We start from the raw sequence: 8959 nt of genomic DNA, 5'->3' as shown, positions 1-8959 counted from the left end.
TCAACATTAAACCTGTAACAACTGCCACCAAAATCAATAGTTAGGACAATAATTAGTCAATAAGAGAACCCAAATTGAGACACCCAAGTAATTCTGCACTAGCCCTAAAATTTTCAGAACAATCAGAATCAGGATCAGGGCCCCTAAAACTCGAGGGGGGTAAACCCTAGTTGATAATTATCTAAATTAAAACGTTGCTTTGTTCTAATTGGCTGAAAACTTGAGTCACCAAGGCTAGTCCCGAGCCTAGGCAGCCTATAATTAGACTGCTTAGCTTACGGACCGTAAAGGGTTAGGCTTACGGTCCGTAAGGGAGCCCCAAAACTTGCTATAAATAGCCGACCTTGGCACTTAACTGTTGAACTAAAAACGACGTAGAAATTCTATCTGTGCGTCGAATTATACTCAAAACAGTCCCCAACACACACACACGATCACGAGGTGCTGCCGCAATCAGGGTAATAACTCGATCGCTATTACGATTCAACGTCCGATCGATTATAACTATCCAACGATTGTCCGAGTGCTGCTCAAATTGAGCTTGTACTTTGTTATTCATTGTGATTTCAACTTGAATGTTTGAATGCTGTTCGAATTCGAACTATGCTCTGTCATTCGTTGTGAATCCATTGAATTGTTAAGTATCGCACTTGATAATAGTTGTGAGGGTTTAATCTCGTGAATTGACGTAACTACTGAATTAGTTACTAATCCCGTTTGTGTGTGCATTGTTATTTAAATTAGGCTAATCACTAAAGCTTATACTCTGCTCGTAAATCTGCAAAGTGAGTCATTTCTCTTTTATAAACTCTTTTCTCACAGTTTGTGAGTCAACTGTTTTACAAAACTCCAAGTTATTTTTAAAGTTATAATTACAGGGATTAAGTCTATGTAATCACCAAATTACAGCCGGTATGTGGGGTTTTGTATACATTACTTGTTTCCCGTCACACTTGGACAAACGGGTGGCCAATGGGTGATCTGACCACAGTCACAGACACCATTGGACAAATGGGCTAGCCAATGGATGGTCGAGTGACAAATACTGTGGGTAGTTGGTTTGATATCAGAAACATTGTAATTCCCCTTAATACTGTAGATTATAACAAATGTGTCATTTTCAGTAAAATGAATGATTCACTCAGTATTTCCCCGCTGACAAAACCTTTTTCAAACATGTTTCAGGTGATCTGGTATGAGCAAAGAAAAGTGCCGTGGAGCACTCCCAGCTTAGAAAAGTGGCTCAATGTAAATAAATAAATGAACATGTTTTGAAAATAAAGATTTCCCTGAGAAATCACATTATTGTAAATTTCGGGAATTTATCCCTAAGTTATGAAACGGGCAGTTTAAATTATTGAAAGATCATGTTTTATAAAGACTTCCGCTGTCGCCTAAATTAAATACCACGGGATTCCTGTCCCACGGCTCCTGAAACGGGTCAAACCGGGTCGGGGGCCGTGACAGGAAAAGGTGGTATCAGAGCCACTGTTTTAAGCTTACTGATTAAGCTCACTATTTTAATTAGGAAAATTTTATTTGTCATTCTGTGAATATATGCTTATTAACTGATTAATTGTTAAAATTACAGTATGGGTAAACAAAAGATTTCTGCTATCTACCGCAAATTAGATAGTACACCTAAAGAACAGGGAACCTCTTCCTCCAAATCTCCCACCAATTTAGAAGAGGGAATCTTTGTCCGTAAGGCAAATTATGAAAACCCACTTACACCGGATAAAAGGAATTCAATCCTTAGAAAAGGTCAAGAAAAAAAGAAACCCCGAACCAAGAGAGTGAGATTTAACCCGGAAATTCCGGAAATTAGCAGTAATCCACCCGGGGAAAATAACTTAGATGAAAAATGGGCAAATCTGTATCTACTTGCTACTGTAGCAGAAAATGCAAATCTTTAAAATTTTAAATCTAGAAATAAGTACTTCCCAGTAAATAAATAAATAGATCTGAGTGTGTTCTGTTTGCTGTTATGTTGTACAAATTGGTGTGCAATAAAAAAATGTTTATTTGTTAAGCTTTGTTCCAAAGTTTTAACTTAACATTTTTGTGTATTTTGCATATATGCCGTATAGCATGAATGAGATGTCGGAAGCATTTCAGAACCTCAACCTCTATCCTGTGCCAATTGAAGTCTCCCACAACTTCACTGGTTACATTGCTGACATAGAGGAACCGCTAGAATTCCAAGCTCCACCGCTGGAAAAAGCAAAACCTAAAAAGAAGAGAAGATATGTAGGGTGGCGAAAGGTGCGCTGAAGGAAACCTAGGAGAATCCCTAAAATAGAAAACCCGGTGAGTGTGAGCAAGGGAAAAGAAATAGAAACCGGAGAAAGTTCCAAGCCAGCAGAAATAGGGAAAGACCTAAAGCAAAAGGGAATAGAGATTGGAGAAAGCTCTAAACAGTCTGAGGAAATCACATTCCAGGACGAAATAGACCGCCTACTGGCTAATTGTGATGTTTTAGAGCCTATCAACGATAATCTCTTCTCTTATCCTGCTACAGCTCAATTCCCAATAAACCTAGGACCAGCTATTCCAGACCCACTAGTTCACACCCGACCATTAGGCCAAATGGAGGAATGGTGGACCAATGACTGGCAATTCCAAAATATAGTTAATAGTCCCTATAGTTTTCTCCCACAGTATGATCCAGAACTTATCCCTAATCCGCCAATGAGCTATGAAAATTTAGCTGAACTGCGTCAGTTTGGTGAAGAACTGATAGGCACCGGGAATAGGATCCGGGAAATGGGGGAGCAGATTTCTTGGAAGTACGACGAGAGGGAGCGTCGTTACTGAAACTGCCAGCAAACCAAAAGATAGGAGGGGTTTGGAGAAGTTTGTTTGTATTATAACTAATATAGTAAAACTGATTCTGTAAAATGGGCAATAAAACACTGTAAGATAAAAAGTGTGTATTGAAGCAGGTATAATATATAAAACAAAACAGAAGTCGAGGCATCGACAATCTTGGCTATGCTTGCATGTTATACTGATCTATGTGTTTATCTGTGATTTTGGTATTAATAATTAGACACTAATAATTTCTATTAATATTAATTAGCAGATGGAAAACGCTAATAGTGAACCAGTTAATGAAGTAAATCAGTCTGAGCAAAATCAGGAAGATCAATATATAACTAGACAAGATATTGAACACTTTATTGCTCAAGGGATAACCAATGCTATTCCAGAAATCGTGGCTGCTGTTCAGAAACCTGTCGAACCACAATTAATTCCTAGTAAACGTATTCCGAAAGATAACGGCAGTAACAGCATAAATGGAGGCAGCAATCATGACGATCATGATCCGCAACAGGCCCCACTCCCTAAGAGAATGAAAGCTGCAACGCCTGGTTGCACTTACAAAGAATTTCTTGCCTGTAAACCCGCAGAATTTGCAGGTAATGAAGGGGCAACTGCAACACTGCGTTGGTTAGAGAAAACCGAGGCAGTAATTGCAATAAGTAAATGTGCTGAAGAAGATCAAGTGATGTATGCATCAAACTTGTTCAAAGAAGGGGCGTTAGAATGGTGGAACACGGTGCTACAAGCAAAAGGAAGAAGGGTGGCCTATGCAATGAATTGGGAAGAATTTAAGAGTCTTGTAGAAAGAAAATTCTGTCCCGAATACGAGAAGGAACAAATGGCAAACAAGTTCCCGAGTCATCGTATGTTAGGTGTAGACTGTCGAGGATATACTTCGACATTCTTCGAATATGCGAGAGTGGTACCTTCCCTGGCTTCGCCAGAACCGGTACTTATTTCCCGTTATATTTGGGGATTAATCGGAGAAATCCGTAACATCGTTAAAGCTGCGAGACCACGCATGATTGACGATGCTGTGGAATTAGCTAATACTTTAACCGATGAACTAGTCCGCACCAGAGAAGAAGATCGCAAGAAGGAATTGGCTCAGAAGATTACCCAAGGATTTCGCATGGGTAATAGTAACAATAAGTTCAAAAAGAGGGGAACATGGCAATCTTCATCACCTCCTTTCTGCAGAAATTGCAAAAAGAAACACTATGGACAGTGCAATATATTTTGCAACTTCTGCAAGGCGAAAGGACATCGGGAAGAAGACTGCAGAAGGAAAACAAGAGTCTGTTATAACTGCAGAGAAACCGGACATTTCCAGTCTGAATGTCCTAAGTTAGCTAAACCAGCAGACAGTAGAGCTAAAACGACTGAAGGAACTACTAAGAAAAATGCTCGCGCATTCCAGCTGACCACTCAAGAAGCCGAACTCATTCCAAACGTGATAGCGGGTACGTTCTTAGTGCATAACGTCTATGCAAAAGTATTATTTGAATCTGGTGCAAACCAAAGTTTCATTAATACTGCATTCTGTCAAGCTCTTAACTTACCTCTAAATACCCTTAGGCAGATCTTTACTGTTGAAACGGCAGATGGAAATTCTGTCAACATAGACAAGGTTTTGCAAGAAGTAAAGATAGAATTGTTAGGTCATAAGTTTTCTACAAACCTGTTACCTATGAATTTAGCCGGATTCGATGTGGTATTAGGAATGGATTGGTTAATAGCCAACCATGCTCGAATCCTGTGTGATAAGAATTCCGTAGAAATCCGTACTCCCACAGGAGAAGTAATTCTAATTACATGAGATAGACCTCGAAAGCCACTGAAATTCATTTCAGTATTGAAATTAGCTAGTTATTCAAGGAAACAAGAAATGGTGTATATGATTTCTGTAATCATTAACACTAAAAGTAAGGAACTCCAGGACATTCGTATAGTTTCAGAATACCCAGATGTCTTTCCAGAAGAATTACCTGGTTTACCACCTGATAGGGAAGTAGAGTTTAGAATTCATTTAATTCCAGGTACTGCACCAATAGCTAAGACACCTTATCGATTAGCACCTACTGAAATGCTAGAATTGAAAAAGCAATTAGATGAATTACTAAGCAAAGGATTCATACAACCTAGTTCATCCCCTTGGGGTGCGCCAGTGTTGTTTGTGAAAAAGAAAGATGGATCGATGAGAATGTGTATCGATTATAGGGAATTGAATAAGGTTACAATTAAGAACCGATACCCATTACCTAGGATTGATGATCTTTTTGATCAATTGCAAGGAGCTAGGTATTTCTCTAAGATAGATTTAAGATCTGGATATCACCAATTGAAAGTGCAAGAAGAGGACATACCTAAAACTGCTTTCAGAACTAGGTATGGTCATTATGAGTTTACAGTCATGCCCTTTGGATTAACAAATGCTCCAGCTGCATTTATGGACATGATGAATAGAATCTGTAAACCATACTTGGATAAATTTGTAATCGTGTTCATTGACGATATACTTATTTATTCCAAAAGTCAGGAGGAACATTGTGAGCACTTGCATGCACTCTTAACATTGTTAAGAAAGGAAAAGCTTTATGCCAAATTCTCGAAGTGCGAATTCTGGCTACAAGAAGTGCAATTTTTAGGTCATATGGTGAATTACGAAGGAATTCACGTAGATCCTGCTAAAATAGAAGCAATCACGAATTGGAAAGCTCCACGAACGGCTATGGAAGTTAGAAGTTTTCTAGGATTAGCTGGATATTATAGACGATTTATTAAAGATTTCTCTAAGATAGCTATACCTTTAACTAAGCTAACCTGTAAAGCCGTTAAGTGAATAGGGATCTAGACAAAAGGAAGCTTTTAGGATTCTAAAGCACAAATTGACAAATGCTCCAATTTTAGCTTTACCCGAAGGAACCGATGATTTTGAAGTATACTGTGATGCTTCAAAATTAGGATATGGATGTGTGTTGATGCAACGCAAAAAGGTAATTGCGTATGCCTCTAGGCAATTGAAAAAGCACGAAGAAAATTATACGACTCATGACCTAGAACTAGGAGCTATAATTTTTGCTCTTAAAATTTGGAGACATTATCTGTATGGAAGTAAGTTTACTATCTATACGGACCATAAGAGTTTAAGGTATATATTTGGGCAAAAAGAGTTAAATATGAGGCAAAGAAGGTGGATGGAAATCCTAAGTGATTACGACTGTGATATTCAATATCACGAAGGAAAGGCAAACGTAGTCGCAGACGCCTTAAGTCGTAAGTATCATGAAAAGCAAAAGCGAGTCCGTGCTCTTAGATTAAATCTACAATTAGATTTAGTGGAACAAATAAAGGAAGTTCAGGGAACGGCAATCAAGGACGATGCCGAAGGAATGAAAGGTTACCTAAAGGAATTAGAACAAGGAAAAGATGGAATTTGGAGATTCCACAAGAAACGAATTTGGGTACCTAACCAAGGAGAATTAAGAAATAAGATTTTAGAAGAATCTCATAAATCTAGGTATACTGTACATCCAGGAAATAATAAGATGTACCAGGATTTAAGAAATAATTTTTGGTGGATAGGAATGAAAAAGGATATAGTCGAATACGTATCTAAGTGTTTAACCTGTTCACAAGTTAAAGCCGAACATCAGAAACCTTCAGGACTACTACAACAGTTAGAAATGCCTATATGGAAATGGGAACTCATAACAATGGATTTTGTTACTAAGTTACCCAAAACCAGAAAAGGCAATGATGCTATTTGGGTAATTGTAGATCGATTAACCAAATCAGCTCATTTTCTACCAATGAAGGAAACCTTTAGCATGGAAAGGTTAGCCAAGTTGTATGTAGATGAAGTAGTATCCTTACATGGAGTCCCACTCTCCATTGTATCGGATAGAGATAGTCGTTTTACTTCCCGTTTCTGGACAAGTTTCCAAGAAGCAATGGGAACTCGACTTAATTTAAGTACCGCATATCATCCTCAAACGGACGGACAAAGTGAAAGAACGATACAAACCCTGGAAGACATGCTCCGAGCATGTGTAATTGACTTTGGTGGTAATTGGGATAGCCATTTACCATTAATTGAATTCTCCTATAACAATAGTTATCATTCGAGCATCGAAGCTGCTCCATTCGAAGCACTGTATGGACGCAAGTGCAGAACTCCCGTTTGTTGGGCAGAGATAGGAGAAAGTCAGTTATCGGGTCCAGAGATTGTGCAAGAAACTATTGACAAGATATCGCAAATCAAGGAAAGACTGAAGACTGCTAGAGATCGTCAAAAGAGCTATGCAGACAATCGCCGCAAGCCGTTAGAATTCCAAGTCGGAGACAAAGTACTATTGAAAGTTTCTCCTTGGAAAGGAGTAGTACGATTTGGTAAGAAAGGAAAACTGAGTCCCAGATATGTTGGACCATTCCCAGTGATCCAACGAATAGGACCAGTAGCTTATCGTTTACAACTACCAGAAGAGTTAGCTGGAGTACATGATGTGTTTCATGTATCCAATCTCAAGAAATGTTTATCAGACGAATCCCTGGTAGTACCTCTTCAAGATATAGAGGTAAATGAAAAGCTAAAATTTGTAGAGAAACCCTTACAAATAGAAGACCGGAAGATCAAGTTTCTCAAACATAAACGACTAGTGCTAGTAAAAGTCAAATGGGAATCCAGGAGAGGACCAGAATACACTTGGGAACTGGAATCAGAAATGAAGCGAAAGTACCCTCATCTATTTCAGTAAATCTCGAGGACGAGATTTTTCTTAAGGTGGGGAGGATGTAACAACTGCCATTAAAATCAATAGTTAGGACAATAATTAGTCAATAAGAGAACCCTAATTGAGACACCCAAGTAATTCTGCACTAGCCCTAAAATTTTCAGAACAATCAGAATCAGGATCAGGGCCCCTAAAACTCGAGGGGGGTAAACCCTAGTTGATAATTATCTAAATTAAAACGTTGCTTTGTTCTAATTGGCTGAAAACTTGAGTCACCAAGGCTAGTCCCGAGCCTAGGCAGCCTATAATTAGACTGCTTAGCTTACGGACCGTAAAGGGTTAGGCTTACGGTCCGTAAGGGAGCCCCAAAACTTGCTATAAATAGCCAACCTTGGCACTTAACTGTTGAACTAAAAACGACGTAGAAATTCTGTCTGTGCGTCGAATTATACTCAAAACAGTCCCCAACACACACACACGGCTCCTGAAACGGGTCAAACCGGGTCGGGGGCCGTGACAAAACCAGTCAAAATAGATATAAATCGCAAAAATACATGAACTTGTGGTTTATCTAAAATATGTAGTAATTTCCCCATATTTTTAGTAGACCTTTTTATAAATGAACTCGGTTTCTTGTGAATCTCGTTTTTAAAGAAAATACATTTCCACAACTTCTTGTCAAAAATTACAAAAAATAGTTCTTTGTCAAGACTTCTTGTTTCACAAGTGTCTACACACTCGTGTGTTTACAAATGTCACCTTTATTTAGTAGAGATCCGATTTAGAAAATATGATTTCACGTGTCACTTGGTTCTTCGAAAATACCACTTGTAGATTCGTAGATCTACTAGTTTACAACTCTATTTCATAAGAAATATTGTCTTTACACAAGTTCATGTTTGTTATGTAGTAGTGTTCATCATCTAACCTCTTTCATACTTTAACATATTCTAGGTCATGTTATATGAACAAGACCTAGCCGGGTTAGATGACGATCCGAGCTACTACTACCATACAACAACACTAAATAATCACAATAAAATAAGTCTCACAAGTTTTACACAATTTCATAGCTATTATCCAACATGTTTATCATTTTTGTAAGCTTTTAGCATGTGATTTAGTATGTTCATGATTTTCACCCGACAAAGTTCATATTAACCACTTTAGAATAGATCAAGAAGGCGTTTAGAGTCACTTACTACTAGCTCGAGGCTAGGGAAGAAACTAGTCGAAAATCGGGCGGTTAAAAGCAATGTAGGGAGGTCCTTGACAATCCGAGTGCACCGGGCTTCCTCGTACGCGATCCTTCACACTTGTGGATGCTTGGAATTACTTGATCAAAATCGAAAGGTGGTGGTGGTGGTGCTTGTGTCTTCGGCCGAGAACCAAGGAGAGGG

The sequence above is a fragment of the Helianthus annuus genome, chromosome 14 (assembly GCF_002127325.2).
Source record: "Helianthus annuus cultivar XRQ/B chromosome 14, HanXRQr2.0-SUNRISE, whole genome shotgun sequence".
Classification (NCBI taxonomy): domain Eukaryota; kingdom Viridiplantae; phylum Streptophyta; class Magnoliopsida; order Asterales; family Asteraceae; genus Helianthus; species Helianthus annuus.
The sequence above is the reverse complement of the archived record's forward strand: the minus strand, read 5'-3'. Positions refer to the sequence as shown.